The sequence below is a fragment of the Odocoileus virginianus genome, chromosome 23 (genome assembly GCF_023699985.2).
Source record: "Odocoileus virginianus isolate 20LAN1187 ecotype Illinois chromosome 23, Ovbor_1.2, whole genome shotgun sequence".
NCBI lineage: Eukaryota > Metazoa > Chordata > Mammalia > Artiodactyla > Cervidae > Odocoileus > Odocoileus virginianus.
The window spans coordinates 40,057,384-40,081,833 of NC_069696.1; the positions used below are offsets into that span (position 1 = coordinate 40,057,384).

General features: G+C 40.8%; 1 protein-coding gene and 1 long non-coding RNA gene across 18 annotated transcripts in view; both read left to right on the plus strand.

The window, feature by feature from the left end:
• RBFOX2 (RNA binding fox-1 homolog 2) overlaps positions 1-24,450 on the plus strand; it is a 278,293-nt gene that overhangs the window by 128,268 nt on the left and 125,575 nt on the right. The window lies entirely within an intron of this gene.
• On the plus strand, positions 7,012-7,653 carry LOC139030632 (uncharacterized). Its single transcript, XR_011483026.1, has 2 exons — positions 7,012-7,327; positions 7,477-7,653. It is a non-coding gene; the product is annotated as an uncharacterized lncRNA (long non-coding RNA).

Here is a 24,450-nt window from a genome sequence, read left to right on the forward strand (position 1 = left end):
CCAGGTTCCAGAGAGCGTGTTCTTCAGAAGGAGGACCAGGACGTTAGGAACCTAAGATGAAACAGTGGCAGGAAGAGAGAACTGGAGTGTGTCCATGGGCTTAGCAACATGGAGGTCATTGATGACCTTTGCAGGAGTTCTTTTGATGGACTAATGAGAAGAAGTCTGGGAATGGCGTCAGTTCAGGAGTTCTTGGTGGGGGATTGGAGGGATGGGAGAAGGAAATGGAGAAAGAAATAGTGTAGACAATTGTTGGAAAAACTTCACTGACTTAAAGGAATATAGAAGGAGCTTGAAGAGTATGTGGGGTAGGGAAAAGTTTTATGTTCTATTTTAAATAAAAGAGACCTGGTCGTGTTTAAAAGCTGACTGAATAAGTTCATTTGAGAAGGAAAAGTGGAGTATATGGGAGGAGAAAGGATTGAGCTTATGCTTTAAGAAGATGGAATTAGCTTTAGGAGTAGGGAGAACTCTTCTATTTAACAAGAGACAAAGCAGATAAAGGACCGAAGAGCCAACAGCATCTAGGAGTTCAGAAGAGACTTTACAGAGGAGGAGATAGACAAGCAGAGTAAGTGAGGAGTGGAAAGGGTCATTGCTTTCTCCAAAAGGGATAGATTGGTAAAATAGCTTTGGGATCTCAGAAATATGTTTGGGAACCATATATAATTGTATGTGTGAGATGAGTGGGATAGTGATGGATGAAAAATTAAAATTTTAGAGGCTAGGATATGTACTGTATGTCAAGTGAAAAAGTAACATAAAATTTTATTTATAACATAACTAAAAGTGTGGGTTCTTTGAATATATATATAGACAAAGACTTAATGAGAAGATAGGCAGTTTGGATTCTTGGTTTGTTTGCATACAGATTTCAATGAAGTTCTTTCTAAGAGCTAAAATTACAAAAAAAATTTTAGAAGCTGGATTATCTGAACAGTTTTAAGATGTTTGTTCTAATAGAAGCTGTTGATGGATTTTAGGCAGGATCAAGTGTGATCAGATTTGTATATAGAAAGATAACAAGAGGCCTCTATTATTGTTGCAGAATTTATATTTACACTTTGAATGAAATTGGTTCGATGTATAGTTTAAAAGCCCAGGAAACTGTAAGGAGCTAATTAAAGAATTATATTAATGAGACTCGAGCAGTTAACACATTTATTGATGACTGCTGTATGTTGATCACTTTCTAAGAGGTGAGGAAAGAGCAGGAAGGAGGCGAAGTTCTTTCCCAGGGAGTCTGTGTTTTTAAACTGGAAAAAGAACGTTGTAAACAAGTAAGCAAACAAGATAAATGCTGGAATTAATATGTGCTACAGAGAAAAGGTGATTCGACCCTGAAAGCGTTATGTAGAGTGAGAAACGCCTGAGTGATACGAGACACCAACCTGTCTAACTATGGGAGAAAAGCTTTATAAGCGGAAGGAATAGCAAATCCAGAGTTCTCAGATGGAATGAGTTTGGGGCTTTTAAAGGACAGAAAGGGGGGAACAAAATGCATGGAGGAAGATAAGACTGGAGAGGTAGGTGAGGTCCAGACCATTCCCCATGGTAAAGATTAGAATTTTGTTCTGGTTAAAGTGGGGGAAGGTTTTGGGAGATTTTCAGCAGGAGAGTTGATTTTCTTTAGGAAAAGTGATAAGGGAGGTCAAGAAGCAAGAGGTGATGGCTTAGACTTGGGAGGGCAATTTGATAAGATTAAAGATGGTTTGTGTGTGGGTGAAATGAAAGAGGAATCTGGGTTATTCAACTTTGGGGTTGAAGGAATTAGGATGGAAGGGGCTTTTCCTTGTATCAATAAGAGAGTACACAGAGGAAAAAACAAAACAATATTTATGGTTTGGTCTTGTTTAGTCTGCAATGTGTAGTAGATATCCAAGTGGAGAAATTCAGTGGCAATTTCATATGAGTCTGGAGCTCAGAAGAGAGATGTGAGTTGAAAGCATAAGGTCAAAATTTATCAGTACGTATTTAAAGCCTTGGGAGAAAATGTAACTGGAGGGTAAGGCTGAGGCTGAAGTCCTGAGGAAGTCACTAGAGGTCAGAGAATACTGGAAATTGGGTAAGGTCGTGGGGAAACAAGGCAAGTATGCGACACCACAGACTCTGGGGAGGGCTTTTTGGGTTTTTATTACTCAGGAGCAAATAATGGGTCATTGGTCTTGGTAGGCCAAGTTTGTTGGATGGTAGTCATTGGTGAGCTCGGTAAGAGCTGTTTGAATTGGAATGATGGGGATTGAAAAGCCAACTGGGATTGTTAATTGGTAGGTGAAGATGTTTCATTTTTTGTTTCTTCGTTTATTTATTTTGGCCGTGCTGGGTCTTCATTGTGGTATGGGGCTTCTCATTTCGGTGGCTTCTCTGGTTGCCGAGCCCAGGCTCTAGGGTATGTGGCCTTTGCTAGTTGCAGCACCTGGGTTCTGTCATTGTGGCACACGGGCTTAGCTGCCTCAAAACATGTGGGATCGTCCCAGACCAGGGACCAAATGCTTGTCCCCTGCATCGGCAGGTGAATTCTTGACCACTGGACCACCAGGGAAGTCCCTAGGTGAAGATGTTGAGGCAGTGAAATATTGTATAGTTGTAGGGTGGAACAAAGAATTGGGACAGCTTGTTTGTGTGTGTTCAAAGGACTGTTTTGAAAAGATAGGTGATGTGAAGGCATGTCTTACATCAGTAGGAAAGATCCAGTAGGGGAAGAATTGAGAGAACTGAAAAGAAAGAGGCTGATTGCAGGAACAAAGTCTGTTATAACCCACACACGGAAGAGGGATTGGCCAGAAGCAGGCTTCTTTCTTAATATGAAGGAGGGACCAGTGTATGGGTTTAGAGCCATGTAGGCTGGTGGCATTGGCTTCAGGCAGAAGAGAGAGTTTTCTGTGCCAGTCTGCTTTCTTTCTAACCTGTAAGATGAACATAGCTGAAAGTGTTAGAGCAGGGAGTGGAGAAGTGTTGCTGGTTTGAGGAGAGAGGACAGGTTGTGAAATGGTAGTCGTCACCCCAAAACTGGGAAGTGAACTTACTGGAGAGGTGCAGGCTGCTTAAAATCTGTGGTCATAAACTTGAGTGAGTGCTGGCAATCTTTTAGATGCAAGAGAGGGTTAAGTAAACAGTTGGACTTAACCAGGAATTGAGATTTTACTAGTTAAGTTAGACTAAGGGAAAAAGGGGCAAGGGAGTTAAGACATTTTGAAAAACATTATGTATAGTGTTGGACCCTAAAATCTAAACTGGCTTGAGAGGGAATTAACATGAGGAGAAGAGTAGGACTGGTGAAAAAGTGATAGGATCTACTCGTAGATTAGAGATCCAAAGGAGGCTGGAGAAATGCTGGCGTGGGAAAACTCAGGCATGGTATGAGAGGAGAAGGCTTGAAATGCTTGAGATGTTGGTGCAGTTATTGGGAATGACATGGCAGTGCTGGGATATGGTGTGAGGTCAGTGGCTTCAGTGAAGTTGTGAAAAAAAAATACACATTAGAACAATAACAGCAACAGCTCGGTGGCTAGAGTAGTTAATGAATAATCTTTGTGGATTTTGAGGTCATTAAGAATTATAAAAGTATTAAAGGAGATGAAGAGAGGGAGCCCTGTGTTAAGACTTGAGGAGATGGGTGGGTGATACTTGTTTCAGAGGGTCTGCAGTTTGGACAGAGAGCGGAAGTGGGCTTGGGAAGAAGCTAGGAAGATACCTGTGAGGTTCAGCACTAGATGGCAGTGCGGGGGATGGAGGATGCTTGCCCGGCCTGAGGAAAGGAAAGCTTCTACTGAAGAAGCAGCAGTGTTCTCGCGAGCAGTCAGGCTTCCTTTGGAGCGGAAGGGTGACAGGAACATCGCAGAGAAGAGTTTACTCACTCATGACCGCGAGGGCTCGGGAGGGCAGGGAGGGCAGGAGCTGGGATCAGAGAAGGGACTGTATAGGGTTGCCCAGGATGAGCCATCTGGAAGGCTTGGGCTTCTATGATGGTCGAGGTGAGTGAGGATGTGAGCCAGGATGGAATCGTTCCAGAAACCTTGTGGAAAAACAGGGTAATTACTTAAACCTTCAAGCCAGAGCAGTAATTCTCAAACTTTATGGTGCATCAGAATGCACAGATTGCTGGGCCCACTTCCAGAGTTTTAGATTCCTGAGATCTGAGTGGACCTGGGAATTTACATTTCTAATAAATTCCCAGGTGATGCTGCTGCTGCTGCTGGGCCAGAGGCCACTCTTTGAGAACCACTAGTCCAGAGAATCTCGTTGTGGGTAAGTCAGCCACTCTCGCAGACTGAAGCTCCAGATGTTATGTGGCCTGGTGATAGCAGAGCTGTGTCAGGCCTCTCTTTGACTTTGGCAGTGAAAGGACAAAGTGGGTCTGTGATCATTTCTTTTGAGGGATAGTAGTTTCTGGGTGATGCAGTTTGATTATTAGTGGACATTTATTGAATATCTGTTTTATGCAGCAAAATGAGGATACTGAGAGTTATACAGTATTTTCTTTCTCAAGGATAATGGGACAAAATAGGGACAGAGAAGTTAATTGATAAACAACCATATGTTGCAGCAGAGACGACATGCCCACTGGTAGGTGGTTTGGGCAGTTGTCAACAGGAGCTTGAAAAATTAATCATTGAAGATAGAGTTGATTGGGGAAGGTTTCTTGAAGGAGATGTGCTTTAAGTAGATTCTGGGAGAACTAAATAAAGACAAGAGATGGAGAACGGGCTTAAGCAGACATGGTGTCACGAATGACCAACAAACCGTACGGCTGGCTCCTCGTGAGTCCCCGTGCTCCCGTGCTCCCCGCGCGTGTGTGTGCTCCGCTGTTCGGTCATGTCCAACCCGCTGCGACCCCACGGACTGTAGGGATCCTCTGTCCATGGAATTTTCCAGGCAAGAAGTATTATTGTAATAATTATCTACCTAGCCTCCCTGCTTCTCCTCTTCTTCTTCAGCCCCTTCTCTGAAGTCTGTTCTCAACATAGCAGCCAGAGTGAGCTTTTCATATGTCACATTATATTGCTCCTCTGGCGGAACTCTCCGGAGGCTTCATATCTCACTCAGCACAAAAGTCAAGTGCCCTGCACTGGCCTGTATGCCCTACATGACTTGTTCCCTTGGCTGTCTTTGACCTCCTGTTTTTCTGTACTCCTGCCTGTTCTTTGAACATTTCAAACAACACCGTTGCCCCCGGGCCTTAGGTTTTGCCCACTGGCTTGCTCTTTCTGCAGGTATCTGCTTGACTTCTTATTTATATGAAATCTCTACTCAGTGGTTACCTTATCAGGAGCATCCTAGATAAATAGTAATTCCCTACTCCCTTATCCAACATCTCCCATTCCCTTTCCTGGTCTTTTTTCCTGGTTTTTCTCCCTGGCACCTACCACCATCTGACTCGCTGTGTCTGTCTGTTTATTGCTTTTCTCCTCCAGCCATAATGTAAACTCCATGAAGGCACTGGTGTATCCTCTGCACCTATGTAGAGTAGGCACTGGCCAGACATTGCTTAGTGAAAAGAAAGGAGGAAAGAAAGTTTGGTTGGGGAATAGTGAAGGGTCCAGTATTACTGGAGAGACAGGGATGGAAGAAATGGCTTGATGGATAAACCTGGCAGATCTTGAATAGTAGTACACTATTCTATAGAAAATGAGAAATTCTGAAGTTTTCCAGTACAGCAATATTTAACCTGCTCAAAAGAGTGCTTTGCTGTTAGATTCTGTGGATAGAATAATTTGGAGAGGGACTAGAAGCAGGAAGATCAATTACTATTGGGCACTAGTTGGGTAGCAACTATAGGGTTGTACAGGAATGAAGTAAAAGGTCTTAGGATCAGGGTTTGGAAGTGAGAATAACATGTTTAGATAGAGGTGATGGTCGGACGCTCGAATGCTGAGAGAGAAGTGCTTCCAGTTATATAAGAAAGTTGCCTGTCTTAGTATGTATGTTTCAATGCTGTTTGTCTTAAATGTGGCATTTAATTTCAAGCAAGTATCCTTTATCATTTTTCAAACCATAATATGGAATTTTGTTGTTGTAAAATTTATAAATTAGGGGAAAAAATGTTGAAACCATTTAAGCAAACATTCATTTTTTTAAAAAGATTTTAATTGTATGCTTGAAGGGGTAGAAAATCAATGTGGTAAAATACACATACTGGCTTGGGAACGGGGAGGGGAGGGAAACGGAGCTTGTAACTCCCAAGATGCATTTTCTTTCACTTCTTTTTGCAATGAAGAAATTACATTTTAGGAGTTGTAGTGCCCCCTTTCCACATTTTGGTTCTGGAAGTATGTGCTGCTTTTAATAAAACTCCTGAGCTGGTTTCAAACACTGCATTCTTATTCCTTCTCTGAAGGTGAGCTTGTGGCTCCTCTTCCCAAACACTTTTTCAGCATCCTTTATTATTAATGATATTAAATGAGATAATATACAGTATCTGTAATATAAGACCTGCATAGAATAGACATTCCAGATACATTAATTGAAAGGTTAATTAGATACTCTTAGTATAATGAACTATCTGTGTAGTACAGTGTCCAACTTAATTCATATCTGTAGGGTCTGTGCTATCTTATTTGCATGTTAGCTCATATGCTGTTTTTTTTCCTGACCATTAATTTAGAGGTTAAGTAATCAAAACGGGACTTTTATTACTTAAAATAAAATAAGTGTCAGTTATTTTTCCTGACTGAAATAAACACTTAATCATCGGCCGTCTCAGCCAGATCACCGTATCCGTGAAAATCAAAACTGATCATTTGTAGCTTCATTGTCTATCGCGTCACGTGCTGGCAGCAGTTCTGCTCTTGCTCAGTTGTTATTGCTGCTGTGTCATTGGAGCACGTCACCCGATCTTCACGCTCTTGTGTCTCATCTGTAAAATGGGAATGCTGTCACTTCCCAGTGTTACTGCTGAATGCTGTCATATAAACTGACGTCTAAGTAAAGGCATCTAAATCATTCTTAATGACTTGTTTCTTCTGTTTATTGTACTTTTATTTGCCAATTAGAGAAAAAGTGGTAATTAAGACTGGCATTACAGTTTAAAAGCTGATGCCAGAATTAGGGCGGGGGCTTGGGGGGGAGGGACAAACCTCCACCCTTGTGTTGTTGTGTGTAGATTCCCCTCTACTCTGTTTCATTAACTCTGGATCTTTTTATCCTTTTGTCTTTGTTATGCCCGATGTCCGAATCCCCGAGCGGGAAGAGAGAAGGCTTCCAAGACAATGCAACTCGCAAAAAAGGGAAGTTTATCGCTGACTCGAGTCAGGGCTCCTGCCGCGCATCCAACGCAGTAGTACGGGGTCAGAGAGCGCTGAGCTCAAGCTGTTACCCAATTTATAAGGTGCGCATAAGCAGTTGGGAGCTGGCTTAAGCCGATTGGTTACGTTTGCAAAGTAATCTTATTGGCCCAAACCTTCGCGGGCTTTTTTCAAACTTGGGCGTTCGCGGGCTTTTCTGCTTTCCCCTGATAGGTTCCCTTTTTCTTACTAGGTGCATGTTGATTGGCTGGCTCCAGGTTACCTGATGGGGGCGGAGAATCCCACCATTTCAGGAGAAACCGAAACCCAGGTCCCGGCCGCCTGCCAGCCCCAGCAGCCCCACAGTCTTCTTGTTTGTTTTTATTAAATTTATTAAAAATAAATTTTTTGGAATCGTTAAAAGTCAAAATCATGTTTTTGCATGTTTCTCTGGCACCAGGTGCTTGCAGATTACATCTAATACGAGGGAAATTCTCAAGGTGGTTAAAGACAGTTAGGATTGGAAGAAAGAGGGGAACAGAAATTCCCAAGTGCCACGTGTTTATAAAGTCAGGTCCTTTTTCAACTTTTGTCTTACTTTATGATCCTTTTTTCACATTGTGATAGTAGTTTTGTTTCCGAGTCGATACTGTTAACCAGCCTGCTGCCGTGCTTTCCATCTCGTCTCTGATACTCGGCCTCTAAGATAGTCCCATAATTCCTGCCTCTTGGTATTCACTCCCTTACACAGTCTCTTGCCTTTGAGTGTAGGCCGAACTTAATGACTCACTTTGACCTGATAGAGTGTGGCAAATGTGATAGGACGTCCCTGCCAAAGATTCAGTGACAGAGAGACCCAATGAGAGGCCCTGAGCCAGAGGCACCCAGCTCCAGCTCACCTGGCTTCCTGATCCACGTAAGCTGCAAGATAAAAAGTAGTAGCTGTTGTTTGAGAATGATTCGTCAAAGAGAAATGGACAGCTGTAGATTTTGGTACCCAAAGTAAGTGTTTCTGCACAGGAAATGTAAAGTGGGGGAGTGACTTTGGAATGGGCAGTGGCCTTTGAGGGGAGTTTCAGTGAAAGATCAGAGTACCTATGTTGTTTCTAAAGTTGGGGACCTTGAGGAGACTGCCATCAAGGCTCAAAGGAAAGGAAACTGGAGGAAGGGGAATCCTTGTTATGTAGTGGTAGAAAGTTTAGCAGCACTCTTGTTTGTAGTTGTGTGGAAAATGGAAACGTGTGCCTAAGGAACTGGGAGATGTCCCTAAGTAAATTTTCAAGCAAAACACTGAAGGTGCCCACTGCTTTCTTCTTGCTGCTTATAGTAGAGAGTAAGAAGAGAGAAATAAATTGAGGAAAAGACTGTTAAAAAAGGAGCCAGGACGTGATGGTTTTGAAAATTTTCGGACTTTATGCAGAGCAAATGATGGTAAAATTAAGACATAGATTTCTAGCAAAGGTCAGTTCAAGGGCACTGTCAGGAGAATGGTAGTCTAAAGATGAAGCTGAGGGTGTGGCTGTAAAACCTTTTGTTAAGACCTGAGACAAACCAGAGGTAGTGCCTTAAGAGTCACACAGAAGACCTCTCAGTCAAGCACTAGGACTTCTAGCCATTTTAGCAGGAGAGAGGGTAGAGAAGGGCTTATCTTGACAGTGTTTGTGGGTGTAGCTTTTGTCTATTGCAGTAGTCTCAGCAAGAGTCATAGGAGGTCCACTGCAGCTACAGCTGAAAAGGAGAAGGAGTAAAAGAGGCTGTTGAACCCCCAAAATTGTTCTGGCAGAAAGTAGGCTGAGAAAATTACTCAGCTGCTAACACATGCTACCTTTCGCTGAAAAGGGAAGGATGATTCAAAGTCAAGAGCCACAGAGAATTCCTACCCGAACCTGAGACCTGATCAAGGAACTCCCAGCATTTGCCCAGTGAGATTTCAGCATCACCGTGGACCAGTGACTCCTTTGTTCTCCCCTTTGGAGAAGTCATGCCATTTGGAGATTACAAGAGAGTTCAGAGTTCCAGAAGCCTAGAGGGCAGATGAGAAGGGTGCCCTGATACCGTGCCACTCAGGGCAGTCTCCCCAGAATGCTGTATCCGTTGCTAAATCACTCCTCCTTTTTTTAGCTTTGGTCACAGATCTTCTAGTTGCCAGAGTATACATGTGAAAGCTGAAGCAATCCGCTTTCCCATCCCCACACTTGACCCCCTTTGTCCCATCGGCGTCAGTGAACTTGTCCTCTCTCCTATTACTGTACATGAAACAGTTGCCTTCCTTATCAGGCCAACCCCTCAGCTGTGTAGTGGGTCCCATCTCTGCTGGCCTGTTCAAGACCTGGACCCAGCAATTCTCTCCCCTCTCTCTGGGATCATCAGGTTTTCTCTCTTTTCTAGATTAGCTCCATTAACATATAATTAAGGTATTCTTTCATCCACTTTAATGCCCTTAACCTCACTTTTGCCAGCTACTGATAAATTCATTTTCCCTTAGAGTTGTCTTTGTTTATACATACCAATTTTTTTCCTCATTGCCTCTAAGCCCACTCAGTTAGGTTTTTATTGCCGCCATCCTACTGAGATGGCTCTTGTCAGTTTTACCAATAACTTCCATGCTGCTCAGCCCAGTGGTCAGGTCTCAGTCTGCCTCTTACCTGACCCACCTGTAGAACAGAACATGTGTGATTACTTCCTTCTCTGTGACACACTTTCTTGGGTACTTGACTTCTAGGACATTATACTCTCTTGGTTTTTTTCTTACATTTTGGTGATTTCTTCTGTTTTAAAGTTGTCATACTCTGGGCCAAGTCTTTAGACCACTTTTCTTGATTCTTTTATTTAGTGATTTCATCCAGTCTCATAGATTTAGCTCTTCAGTTAACCAGGACAAATAGCCAAAACCATTTATCATCTGGGTCCAGTGGGCGCTCTGATATTTTATCTTGTTTAACTCTTTATGAGAGCTTCCCTAGGGCCTGAGATGGTAAAGAATCTGCTTTAAGAAATTAAGAAATGAGAGTGAAAAATGACTTTATTAGAGATAAGAAAAAATTCATTCATGCAACTAATTACATATCTCTCCTGTAATGACTACAAGTCACATTTGAATACTATTCATGGTTTTTTAAAAAATCTTTTTTGCAGTGCTTCATGTTTTTCTGTCCTTTTTGTATCCTCTCCCTTTCTTCCTGTTCTCCCAGACTCATGCTTATGGTTGAGAGGGTAGATGTTCTCTTCCTAGTTCTGTATTTATTCCTCCAAGTTCATTCCTAGCTGTGTGAGGAATTATCTTACTAATTTGCAGTATTGTAATTGCAGCTTCTCCTGTAAAATGAAAGCATTTATTGTACTAATATCATATTGAAGAAAATAGACAAAAGCTGTCTTCCAGCCATTCTTTTGCAAGTGCAGATTTTAACTCATCATTGTGTCTACCCCTTCTTTACCCTTGTTGATAGTAAAAGACCTCTGGATATTTTTTTAAAAGTGGTGTTTGAATCTATTAATAGTTAATACACTGAGCTGAGAAGAATGTTACAGTTTTTTTAAGCACAGAAAGAATCATTGCTCTCTTTGAAATCTAACTAATGTACTCTTGATTTCTCTTCCTTTTCCTTCTGTGAAAATACATTGAAATTCAGCCCTGTTCTTCCTCATAGCTCTAACTGAGGCAAGTTTTTTGCTGAGTAGTACTCAAGACAATCCCAAACTTGTTCTAAAATTGTCACAAGTTATATTTATGCCATGAGTTCTAGGTTCTGTGTCAGTGTTTGTACTCTTCTGACCCTTTGTTCTGCTCCTGGTCCTTTTGTAGAGCTCTATCTGTGGAGATCTGTATCTTCCAAACCTATGATGTTTCACCAACATGCACTGTCCCAGTTTTTATTCCCAATTTTCCTTAGTTTTGAAAGTATATATTAAAAAGGCAGCTTCCTTTGAATATAATCTACTTGCTTATGAACAGTCATTCATTAACGTGGAACATATCCATCTTATAAGTTCTGATTCCAGATTCCAAACATAACCTCTAATAGGTTCTAGTTAATTATTGCTTCTGGTTCTTCTTCCCATACTTACATAGTCTAAATGCAATATTTAAAGATTTTTTTGAAATCCTTTGACAATACATAATTGTGCTGACAAGATGATCTTCTTTGCTTCATAATTGCAAAACATTTTTATTTTTATAAAAACAGTATTTAGAATTATCAATCCAGAACCTTTTTTTCATTTCTATACTGTCTGTTTTCTTCCAGCTACCTTTATACATGTATCTACCTTCAGCATTTGGCCGGTTATTAACTGTTTCAGGTGTTAGTAAATTTTGTCACGTTCTAAAAGAAGACCCATCCCAGGAAGTTTACATCCACCTGCCTACTTGACATTCCCATACCTCATAGTTACCTCAGACTTAACTTGGCCAAGCTGGACTCCTGGTCTCCACTTGCCTTTGATGAGTCTCATACCTGTGGGAACAGCTACAATCTTCCCTTCTCAGATGACGTCTTTCTGTTCCTTGGGCCAGAAAAAAACCTGGAGACGTCTTGGACTCTTCTTTCTCCCTCACTCCAGTCTTATTAATCAGCAAGTCCTTTAGGCTGTGCCTTTCAAAAATCACCTAAATCTGATCTCTTTTCCCTAGCCCTGCAGTGGTTCTCCTGGCTCAGTACCCCCATCCTCTCTCACCTGTTTTATTGCAGAAGTCTCCTACCTGGTCTCCCCCACTTCCACCATTGACTCCAAATAATTTATTCTGAGCACACCCATCTGACTTAAACCTTTAAAATATAAATCTGACCATGCTCAAAAATCCATTGATGGGTTTCACTCAGAAGAAAAGGCAGAGTCCCTAGAAGGCTCTGTTGAACTGGCTCCTGGGTACCACTTTGATGTCTGTCCCTTCTGTCCTTCCCTTTCCTCACACTCCTCCAGCCACCCGAGCCTTTTAGCTGCTCCTCGGACTTGCCAGGCACTCTGTAACAGTACTGCTGTCCTCTGCTGATTGTGCTCTTTTCAGATACCCTCGTGTACAAGCTTCCGCTCCTTCTTCACATCTTTGCTCACGTTACCTTTGCATTTAGTACTTTTTCAGTCGTTTCCTTGTAAATTCTCCACAGCCATCACCAGCTTCTAGTATATTATAAAAACATCTCTTTTACTGCTTTCCTCACCTACAGAGGTTTTTGTCGGGTTTGTTTATTGCTGTTTCTCCAGTGTCTAGAATAGTGAATGATGCTCAATAAATATTTGTCACATGGGTGGTAAATTCCAGAGGTTTTATTCCTCCTTGGTGTGTGTGTGTGGGCTCAGTCATTGAAAGAGGGTGTGCTCACTCTTTGAAATCCCGTGGACTGTAGCCCGCCAGCTCCTCTCTGCATGGAATTCTCCAGGCAAGAACACTGGAGTGGGTTGCCTTGCCCTCCTCCAGGGGATCTTCCCGACCCAAGGATTGAACCCACATCTCCTGCATTGGCAGGTAGACTCTTTGCCACTCGCACCACCTGAGAAGCCCTTTCTACTTACTACTTTTTCATTGACAAGGGAATATTTTGTAACTATAGAAATTTTTAGTGCAGAACTCTCTTTGTATTTTTCCTGTTCTCTCATATACTAGGGCCATTTGTCCCTCTGTGATGGTTATACTCTAGAGGCAGTAGTGCTTCATGATGTGGGCTTTAGAACCAAATTGACGAGTTTTCAAACCTGGCTGTCTGGCATTCTGTCTTAATGACATCCGGTATATTACTGTGCCTCTTCAACTATAAAATTAGAACATCAAAAATAGTATGTATCTCAGAAGGTTGTTTTGAGCCTGTAAAAGCTCTCAGTTCTTGGTATATGATAAATGTTCAGTTTATGTTAGTTACCATGATTGCTACCTGGTTAGACCCATCCGGACTGTTCTAAGTCAGTGACATTCCTAATGGCAGTACCGAGAACTCTGATTCAGGGTTTACTTAACACCTATATTCTTCCCCCTTTGAAAATAGTACGGGTATGTTGGGTCTTTCCTTCTCCTTTTTACCTCTTTTTGTTTTACTATTTAAACTTCAGTTATTCCCACTGCCAGCACACTCTTAGATTTCTCCCTCCTCTCGTTTCAGCAAATATTTAATTAAGCACTTACTTTTCCTTCCCCATTCTGTTCTAAATCTTCCTGTTTCCTTTTCCTTGTCTCCATCTTTTTATCCCATTTACACAGTAAACAGATTACCTTCCTTAAGATTGATTGATTAGAAATGCATTTGTATCAAGGAAAATGGAAATGTGGATTGAAAATGAAGTTGTAGTTTTAAAAGTTGCACCCCCCCCCAAAAAAAATTGCACCCGTCGCTAAAAGTCTTGAAAGTACTCCTACTCCTTCCTCTAAGTCTCCATAGAAGTCTCCACTTTCTTAGTGGATTAAATTTGTCTTCTACTTCTAACCAATATGCAAGATGATTTGGAAAAAAACACATCATTTCTTATTTAATTACATTGGCATTACTTGTAATTTGCTACTGTTTTAGCTATCTTGTCCTCCTGTTTATTTCAGATGTACGGTAGTTCATGTCCATTACTGGTTCCATGGACTCCTGTGTTCTCCCCATTCCACCCCTCCACCCCTCCCTGATTACATTACTGGGCTTTCGTGGTCTGGTCTGGAAACCCAGCCACCGTTTATAAATGTGTGTGTGTGTGTGTGTGTGTGTGTGTGTGTGTGTGTGTGTGTGTTTCTTTTAATGGGGAAATATGATCAATTCTGAACATTCTGAAATAAAGATGGATTTTTAGACTATGACCCACTTTATAAATTTTAGACAGATTGTATATTGGCTATAAAATTCTTTTCAGAGCAGACAAGATGGACCCATCTCGGCATCTATTTAAAGAGGTTTTGTTTTGAAACTCTATGGGCCTTTTAATCTAGGTATGCTGTGGTTTTACCTAATTCATGTTACAAGGAAAACAGTACTCTTTTTGCTCCCTTTTCTTGGTCTAAGCATTTTCTGGGCACATTTCATAAACAAAGATGATTAAAATGCTAATTAAAAGTGTCCTGTCTGTATGTATGAACTCTGGGTTCTTCTTACTGTTTTTCTGTTGCATAGTTAGCCCATTCATTCATCCTTGCTGATTGTCAGTGACCATTTTGGGGAAGTACTATAAAGCATAATGAAAACTGCTGAATTTCTACTTTTATATATTGGTAATTTGCATTTTTCCAGTAACTTTTTTTGTTGTGTTTTCATTTTTATTATTATTTTAAATTATTTTTAATTGGAGGATAATTACTTTACAATATTGTGATGGTTTCTGCCATACATCAACATGAATCAGTCACAGGCATACACATGTCCCCTCCCTTTTAAACCTCCTCTCTCCTCCCTCCCTCCACTAATTTTTATTTTCCTTTGATCCCTTAAGATTCTCTTTTACCAAGAAGGACCCTAATTTATTAATCAAATAAATAAAATTTTAAAATATATGTTCAAGTTGGGCAGTAAAGCTTTTTACCTGTATTTTTGCTATTTCACCAAACAGAAATATGTTAAGCAAATTTCTTAAAAATTTGGTAATGAAAAATTCTATTTTGTTTTGCTAATAATATGTAAAAATGTAAGTGTCTAGTCATAGACTCCCGTGGCATAAGAAGGGGCTCAGAGAGTAGGCAAGTTGAAAGGGGTGCTTGGCATATATATGGAATTTAGAAAGATGGTAACGATAACCCTATATGCAAAACAGAAAAAGAGACTCAGATGTATAGAACAGACTTGTGGACTCTGGGAGAAGGCGAGGGTGGGATGTTTCAAGAGAACAGCATCGAAACATGTATATTATCTAGGGTGAAACAGATCACCAGCCCAGATTGGGTGCATGAGACAAGTGCTCGGGCCTGGTGCACTGGGAAGACCCAGAGGGATCGGGTGGAGAGGGAGGTGGGAGGGGGGACCAGGATGGGGAATACATGTAAATCCATGGCTAATTCATTTCAATGTATGACAAAAACCACTGCAATGATGTAAAGTAATTAGCCTCCAACTAATAAAAATAAATGGAAAAAATAAAATTAAATTAAATTAAAAATATATATATATTAAAAAAAAAAAAGAAAGGGGTGCTTGGGACTTGACCAGATTCTTAAAATGGCAGTCTGCCTCTTTTATGGTGCTGGCTGCAGAATAGACACGCGCACAGACATACCTTGAGCATTTGTTATTTGCATAGTTTGGAGACTAGGTGAAGGATATGTTACTTTCCTAAGCACAGAATCATATTTTGACCACCATTATTTGACTGATTTTATTTAATTTCTCCGATGTGTAGGTGTTTTCTGGTTTGCCTCTCAGAATGTTACCTGAATTTTTGCTTAAAGCTAGCCAGTGGCCTCATTCTCATTCTTCAACTGAAAGAAAAGATGAGAGGGAGAAGGGTAAGATGTGTTTATATTTTAGATTTAACAAATGAGTTTAGCTCTCCTTTTGAATACCTTGCCAAAGGACTTCAGTTCTGTTTTAGTTCGCTGGGTCTGCCGTAACAGAGCACCAGAGACACGTGACTTAAACAGCAGAAGTTTCTGTCTCACTCTTCTGGAGGTTGGGAAGTCCCAGATCAAGGTGCCTACCAGGTAGGCCTCTCGGTGCATAGGCTACCACCATCTCCCTGTGTGCTTACTTGACCTCATTTTTGTGTATGCCTTGTGGGGGAGCGAGAGGAGGAATTTGGGTGCTCGTGGAGGTCAACTCTCCACTGTAAGGACACTCATTCTATCAGTTTGGGGACCCTGGGGCCCTGTCTTCTAACACAGCTGCACTGGGGATTAGGACTTCACCACATGAATTTTGCCAGGGAGGGACCCACCAACATTCAGACCATTCATTTATTTTCTTAATTCATCCCAAATTTGAGTAGTTACTGTGTACTGACCTCCTTTCTAGTCCTGCCACTGTCCAGCTCAGTTCAGTTCAGTTCAGTCGCTCAGTCGTGTCTGATTCTTTATGACCCCATGGACTGTAGCATGCCAGGCTTCCTTGTCCATCACCAGCTCCTGGAGCTTGCTCAAATTCATGTCCATTGAATCGGTGATGTCATCCAACCCTTTCATCGTCTGTCATCCCCTTCTCCTCCCTCCTTCAGTCTTTTCCAGCATCAGGGTCTTTTCCAATGAGTCAACTCTTCACATCAGGTGGCCAAAGTATTGGAGTTTCAGTTACAGCATCAGTCCTTCCAATGAATTTCCAGGACTGATTTCCTTTAGGATGGACTCGTTGAATCTCCTTATAGTCCAAAGGACTCTCAAGAGTCTTCTCCAACACCACAGATCAGAAGCATCAATTCTTTGGCAGTCAGCTTTCTTCACAGTCCAACTCTCACATCCATACATGACTACTGGAAAAACCATAGCTTTGACTAGACAGACCTTTGTTGGCCAAAATAATGTCTCTGCTTTTTAATATGCTGTCTAGGTTCGTCATAACTTTTCTTCCAAGGAGCAAGCATCTTTTAATTTCATAGCTGCAATCACCATCTGCAGTGATTTTGGAGCCCAAGAAAATAAGTCTGTCACTATGTAAACTCAAAGCAGTGACTCAGCCTCACTAGGCCACAGCTTATCTGTAAAACAAAGGGTCGAACCTGTCAGTAGCCATGATTCACTCAGTCTCCATCAATATTAGTTCCATTTTCATTTGCTCTTATTTTCCTCTTTCCCTGGTACATTTAGGATTTTGCTTCAGGTGTCCTCTCTGTTTTTACCCTTTTTTCCTCTGCTGTTGTTTCTTTGTATTTTTTGTGTTCATGTTCTGCCTTCTATCTCCATCCACTCTTCCCTGAGTTGGACATATTTTCTAAGAACTTTTAAGTTTACTGATTTATTGGTCCAAAAATTTAACAAGTAGATGGAATGTCTTATATTTATTTCTGTTAAAATGTACTGCAAATCTTTAAATCAGATTGATGAACTCTGAATTAAATTGCTTTTTAGCCATTTCAAGACATTTTTGGATTGTTTTCCTATTTTTCTTAGAATTTAGCCTGATGGAGGCTAGAGGTGTTGTTTTTCATGTATGCTTTTAACTCAGATTCATTGTGGGAGATTAGTATGACTTAACAATGATGACAGCAATGGACTTTTCACTTTCAGGGGAAGGAATGACCTGTGCTAGCCCTTCCAGTCTCTCCCTTTTGATTTGTGACAAAAGAATGTAGTTGTTCCACAGTCTTCTTTTGTGAGGATCAGCAATGATCTCTGAAGTCAGCTTCACAGGTTATAAAAAAACTTGGGTAACATGGGTGCAAGACTGTGTTGGCGCTGACATTCCCATGACTGATGGAGAAAGTTTGCCAGAAACAGTGTTACCTGGACTATTATAAGAACTAGATCGTCAGTGGGGAGAGGTCGTACCCTAGTTGTAATATAAATTCTTAGTTTGATGGGCAGAATCTGAAGAAACAAATCATTCTGAAACAAATTCTGCACACTTTCAAGCTGTTTCTTCTAGTTTTCCCTGTGAACTCTTTCAAGTCAGGGGTGAATTCTCTGTGTCCCAGCACTTAGCTTAGGATTGAATGTATATCAGATACTCAGTGGTAAAGGTTGAATCGACTTGAACTCTGGCAAACCATCTTGCTTAGAATTGTCAATCTCCACCTGTGCTTGCCCTGCCCAGCCATGGCCAGAGAAAGCGTGCAAGTTCAAATCTCTGAGTTAGAGAGTTTATCCTGGCCTTACATCACGGAGCCAGTTTCCCACTGCTCAGCACAGTCTTTAAATAATCTGATGCTTCCTTACCTGTGTGCCAGGGTTTAAACATGACCCTAGTTAGACTGGCTTATCTCGTCGCCTGGTCTTTTTATTCTGGTACATGATGATGCCCTAGTTTTTCTTGGGGCCTGAACCCAGCACTGAACCCCGGTTCAGTTTACAGAGGACTCCCTTGACTGGTATGTTTCTTTGATATATTGGATCCTGATTCCCTTTTTCGTCTTTGAGTTGGATGGCATTCCTTCTTGTGTGACTAGGAAAAGTGAGATTTGGCCTGTCCTCTCACAGTGCACCTGTTGAATGAGGACAGCTCAGATTAGGCTAGTTTGATAATGACTGGAAGCCTGAATCATTTGGATCTTGGCCTCTTTCCGTAAGATACGTCTTTCCCCATTTATGCTGCTTTATTTCCACGTGATAATTCCTTGCTTTTAGGAGTAACTCACCATCTCCCTATATGTTCGTGTTGCCTACTGATGTTACCCTCACTCTGAATCTCTCCTCACTGCTGTTCAGAACTCCATTCCCTGTGCTCTGGGCCTTCACTGCTTCCTCCTGTTTTGTCTTCCTTTCTCTTACCTCCATGTGTCTTCTGTCCCCCTTTCCTCCACCCACACAACACATATTACTTAGGGAAACCCAGTTGTATTTCAGAGTATGGGTCTTGAAACTTGTTTATGCATCGCCAAAGTTCAGTTTCCCTTCGTCTTGCCTCCCCTTCATCTTGCCTCCCCTTCACCTTACTGAAAATAGTGACCTTTTAGAGTAGTTTTTAAGGGAGGGAGCATTATCCCAGTTCCCTTAGGATGCTGCCGATTGGGAGCCAAGTGGCACAAAGAAGGAGGAGCACAAAGAGTAAACCCTTAAAATCACCGAAGCCAGAGAGGCAGGGGGAAGGGCAGGGGAGAGGGGGTGACTCAGATGTGGGTAAGATCTATTGTGAAGATAATAAAGGCAATCCAGAATATGCAGAGAACCCCAGTGAGTGATTTTCTTTAATTTTCACATTTTGTGTGGCCATGTCCCTCCTTGTATTGTTAAGGAGACTAAGCCATGTTTCATTACACATCTCTAAATAAAAGGTCAAAAGAATATAGTTCATTAAACTCTTGTTGCCTCCAAACAAATCCTGACAGTTCAAATATCTGGAAGTCAGTGCCTAAAAACATAACACATCCTACCATTTTGAGAGGAAATTGAGACCTGCTTTTATCCACCGTTTATCCAGAAAGGTATATGCTCTGTATAAATTCAGCCGAGTCTCCTGCACTGTCAGCATATTCTCTGTAGTATAGTTGGTGTTCATAACATGATCCAGATATCTTCAGTTTAGTTCTGTGTTATGGATTCTCATGTACAACAGTTCTCAGTTAGCCAGGAAGTTCTGTGATGATGGGGCTTCTTTTGTATTTTTTTTAAATTCAGCTTTACTAATTCTTGTAAGCTGCCTAAGTTACTGAAAAGCCCTTTTCTGGTGTCCTTCTCTTTTGCATATAGTTTGTTTCCAACCATTGGAAAGAAGCTTGTCACAGAAGTCCAGAAGTGTGTTTAGAGCCATGATCTCAGTTAGAAATGAGAAGGAGGTGTAAATCAAAATCTCAGAGCTGGGGTGAAAGACAGTTCAAAAAAGAATATTTAGACCTCCAAGTCATAATGAACATATTATGCAAGTAAGGCTGTGTATAATAATCTGGGCTGATGAAGGAGGATTCAGAAGATAAAAGTCAATAAATAGTGTAATACAAGTGTTTTTAAAGTGAGTAAGAAACACTTGTTTAGACTCTGATTTTCTCAGAGTGACTAGAAGAATTTCCACTTGTAAGTCTGCAGTAAAGTATGTCATTAGAGCCTGTTCTACTCAGAAGATGTGGGATGGCTTGAGGAAAATTCAGGCCTAACCAGAAAGGGGCAATAGATTCTTGACCCCAGATTTTCCCTTGAGGATTTGTAGCCAGATTGGCTTAAACAACTTTTTAATAAAAAGCAAAACACATACACACACACAACAAAGGTCTTTCTTACTATTTTAGCCCCTTAGTAAGACAGTTGGAATGTTGGAGCCGGAATGTTTCTTGTCAGTTGGTCCCTGACTTGAAAAAATTACAGTGGGCTTAGGATTTGGGTCTCTGGCCTAACTCTTGGGAGAGAAAGAGCTTGGGGTTTTTGTGAAAGGTGATGAGGGTTATAAATGAAAGTAAAGGACCTTTAATCAAAAGGAAACATCAGAGTTAGGATTAGGATGTGAACTTGGGGAAAATATGTAAATCAGAATATTAATTGTTCACCAAGGTAAAATAGGAGTGTTTGAATGGAACAGCTTCTTAAAGAAGGAATTATCACAACCCTGTTAGTTTTCTGGCTTTTGGGTTCTTAATCTTTATTTTGGATCTTGAACCTCTTGAGAATCAAATGAAAGCTCTGGATCAGGTTCCCAGAACAATGTACATTTTTACAACATTTTGTACACAGTTTTCAGAGGACAAACAGGTCCTGTGAAGCCCAACCATACTGAGAACACATTAACTTTTCTGTCAGCTGCTGCTGCCCAGACTTAGCCAAAATATAGTGAGCTTGGGGCCATGGGAAGTATTGGGATGCTGTGAGATGATCAACACTGCTGGCATGTGGGTGAAGAATGGAGTAAATTCAAGGTAAAAAGTGTATGTGTGCATTAGACCCATACTCTTGTGCCAGGCCACAAGAGAATCTGGATTTAAAGGATTTGCTTTCTTTTCATGTCTCTCTGTTTAGTACTTAAAATTAAAAAAAGTTAATTGATACAACTGAAGTAGGAGGTATATATATTATTTAATGGGCTGGACATAAGATCCTGGAAAATCAGCTGCAATCCAGGCTTTGTCATTCTGCGACTCTGAGTAAGTCATTTGTCCTGTTGTATAAAAACATACACCATAGATAATGCTAGCAAACTAAATCATAGGGTACTGGAAGCAGCACATACAGAGGTGCTCCAAGTCATGTAACTTCCATGTTAAAACCACAGGCATCATAGAACTCTAAGCTAGGAAATCAAGATCTCAGAGGCTAATACAAAATTGAAGATTTCTGTGCATGGCAGCTTGTAATTAAGGTGAAGATAGCAGGCTGGATCAGGTCATAGATTTTGAGTGAGGTCCTGGATATGTAAAGGCTTCCCTGGTGGCTCAGATGGTAAAGCATCTGCCTGCAATGTGGGAGACTCAGATTCAATCCCTGGGTCAGGAAGATCCTCTGGAGAAGGAATTAGCAACCCACTCCAGGACCCTTGCCTGGAAAATCCCATGGACGGAGGAGCCTGGTATGCTACAGTCCATGAGGTCGCAAAGAGTTGGACACGACTGAGCGACTTCACTTTCCTTTCCTGTATATGTAAGAAAACTGAAGCTGTGACGGGCTTACTCACTAGGGCTAAGAACTGAAAGGTCAGGTGGTATTGACCTTTCATGTGCCAAAGTCTAGAACCCAAGTGTACTAGCCGAGGGAGGTGAATTTTCATGCTGAGGCAAATAGCCCAGGCAGACTGTTAGAGATTTCACTCTTGAGTAAGGTACCTGAGCACTAGGGATTCAAGGCCTCTTTAGTAAATAGGTTTTGTACCCCATTTATTCCTTTTTTTTAATTTGTCTTTTATTCAGCAAATACATTGTGCAAACCCACTGTGGGCCAAGCACTGCTGTCAGTTCTAGGAATATGTAGCATCTTTGATTTGATGCTGAATCAATCAAACCAGTGCTTCATCAAAGAACTACTTTTATACGTTTTTGGTAAAAGTAGGAATGAGTTCCTAAACTTATTAGCCTAAAGCTTGGCAGAGCCTGGAGCGAGACAGTCTGGCTGGAATGAAAGGAAGGAGACAGTAAATAAAAGTTATTCCTTCCTGCCCTCACAAATATTTTAGAACTTAAGGGTTGATTTTCTGAGACTCTTTTGATTTGGTGGTAAATAATATCATAGTTTTTGATATTTGAGGGGAATCTTATGCATGGTATTTTGATTTTAAAAGGTGATTTCAAAGTCTTTGTGATAGATCCTTTCCTTTTGTTGTCTTAAGTAGGAAGTAATGAGTACCGTAATACTAACTACAAAACTTTCTAGAAAAGATTCTACATATTGTTCCTTTATTGATTTGAACCAGATCTTCTGTTTTAATTCTTCCTTTCTTCCTTTCAGTTTTAATGGTTTATATAAATAATATAAAAAATAGTTTTAAAAAAAGTGGTGTGATATACAGTGTTGGATATTACATTGGTAAAATCATCATATCTAAAAGTGTGTTTTTTTATATTTGTGTTTTGTTTTGGCTAAGGTTACTGAAGGGAACTTACTCTGGAGGTAATAAAGAACTAAAGATTTTGACTTGAAAACTGATGATCAAATGGAGCATGTGAATCCTTATTTCTTTTCGGCATAAAATAATTTTCAAGGAGTGTAATGGAAAAAAGCTTATCAAACATGTTAACCAAGGAAACATCTCTTAAGTTAAACATCTCTTAAGTTCTTCTTAAAAATTTTTTAAAATTGAAATATAGTTGATTTGCAATGTTATATATACTATATATATATATATATATGTATACCTGAAACTAACATATATATTAATATGTATATTCTGTAAAAGAAAGATGTATTTTTTCTTTTTCAAATTCTTTGCCCTTATAAGTTATTATAAAGTACTGGGTATAGTTCCCTGTACTTAAATTCTGATAGTGCTTTCCAAAGCAAAACCTTTAGTTAGTGTGTTTAAGAAACATGCCTCTAGAGACAATGTCTGCACACTGCTTTTGTCCTCTGATAAGGGCAACTATGTGTCTAGTGAGCACAAAGAATACCTTGTAAAGCCCATAATGTTTTGGTAACTCCATAGGAAGGACCATATGATATAATAATTGTAAATGTTAGGCGTAATCATTTTGTGGTATCAGTGATTGTCACCTGCTTCTCATTGGATTGTTTCTTCACTGTTGAGTTTTGAGGGCTCTTTTTGTTTTCTCGACCCTAGAATATTACTTGGGCAGAGGTGTTGGGAACCCTGGTTATAGCCTAGTGAGGGTGGAAGTCTCAGCTCTCCACCTGGCCTTTTCTGCTGTGTGGGAGTGAGATGGGGGTATGGCTGGACTAGAGCAGTCTTAAGATTTTCTGTCTTGCGAGGGTGGCCCTTTCTGTGTTCTTTGCTTACAGAGAGCAAGCTGTCATTTGGGGCTCTTTTGTCTGAACCATTGGCATTTCCAGGTTGTTTAGCTACAAGTTTGAGGTCTAGAGGCATATGGGAAACCCATGGAACTCACCACCATGTTCTGAGGTCCCAGTCCAGTTTGCTATGTTCTCTCCACCTCTAAGAGGTGTCTTATGTTTGTTTAATATATAAAATGTGTAGGGTCTTAAATTGTATCTAATGGAAGGAATAGGGATAAGTGTATGTAGTCCTTCTGGGAAGCAGATGTCACTCCTTTTTATTTTATGTTAACTGATAGTATTTCTGTCAAAGAGAACATATATATCAGTATAAATGTTTCAAGAGAAATAAATGGTCCATGTATTATCTTCTAAACTGTCTTTCTATGTTACATTTTTTTTTTCTTATGAATTAAAATTCTACAAATCATAGGACTCCAGAGATTTTCTGAAAATAGATAATTATCTAACAATGCTATTGAATGGGGCCTTCATAGTATCTCTTCTGGTATACGATCCACCTCCCACCCCCACACCCATCCCCAAATTTTTTTTGTTTGTTTCTTTTGATTTATGGCAAGTTTTAAAAACTTACGCCTGAACTAGACTTTTGAGAAAATTTCCTCAAAATATACTGTTTTTCCGACCGTCATTAAAACGTAATCGCCAGCCTGTGGCATGTTTGGTCCCTTGGGGTCTGCGTGTCTTCTAACTCACCCAGAGCGCGTGTCTGCCTGAGGCCGCCGGCCGCAGGCTCACAGCCGTGGTCTGACCGCTTGTTGCTTAGTGTCTCAGCGGTTTGTCTCCCTGGCTGTGCCGTCGTTCATGTCATGGCCACCTCTTTAAAGGTGAAGAACTACACGCTTAGAAAGTTATTCCAGTTCCCACAGTCCTTATCTGAGACCTTTGGAGTCAGCTATCTATTATAATTTGGAATCTTAGATTTTAGAAAGGAAAAGCAGTACATGTACTCTCTGTTAGGGTCACACCCCTAGTTGGGGTGCTAGCTAGCCATCACACTCATTCATATATTTACAGCTAAATGATTTTTAATATTCACTCTTATTACAGTGTTTGGGTCCCATTTCATCCCCTAATAGATCTCTCTTCCATCACCACACACACAAAAAAAGATAGATAGGGAGAGGGAATAGAAAGGAGGAAACAGTTTTTCAAGCTCTTTGGACTTTATTTTACACAGAAGGGCTTGTGGACCTGTGGAGACAGACAGTCAGCAAGCCCAGTTAGAGTAGAGGCCACTATTTTTAGACCTGAACTTCTGGCTGTCTGACTGCTGAGGTGCTGCTCTAGGCCTGGATT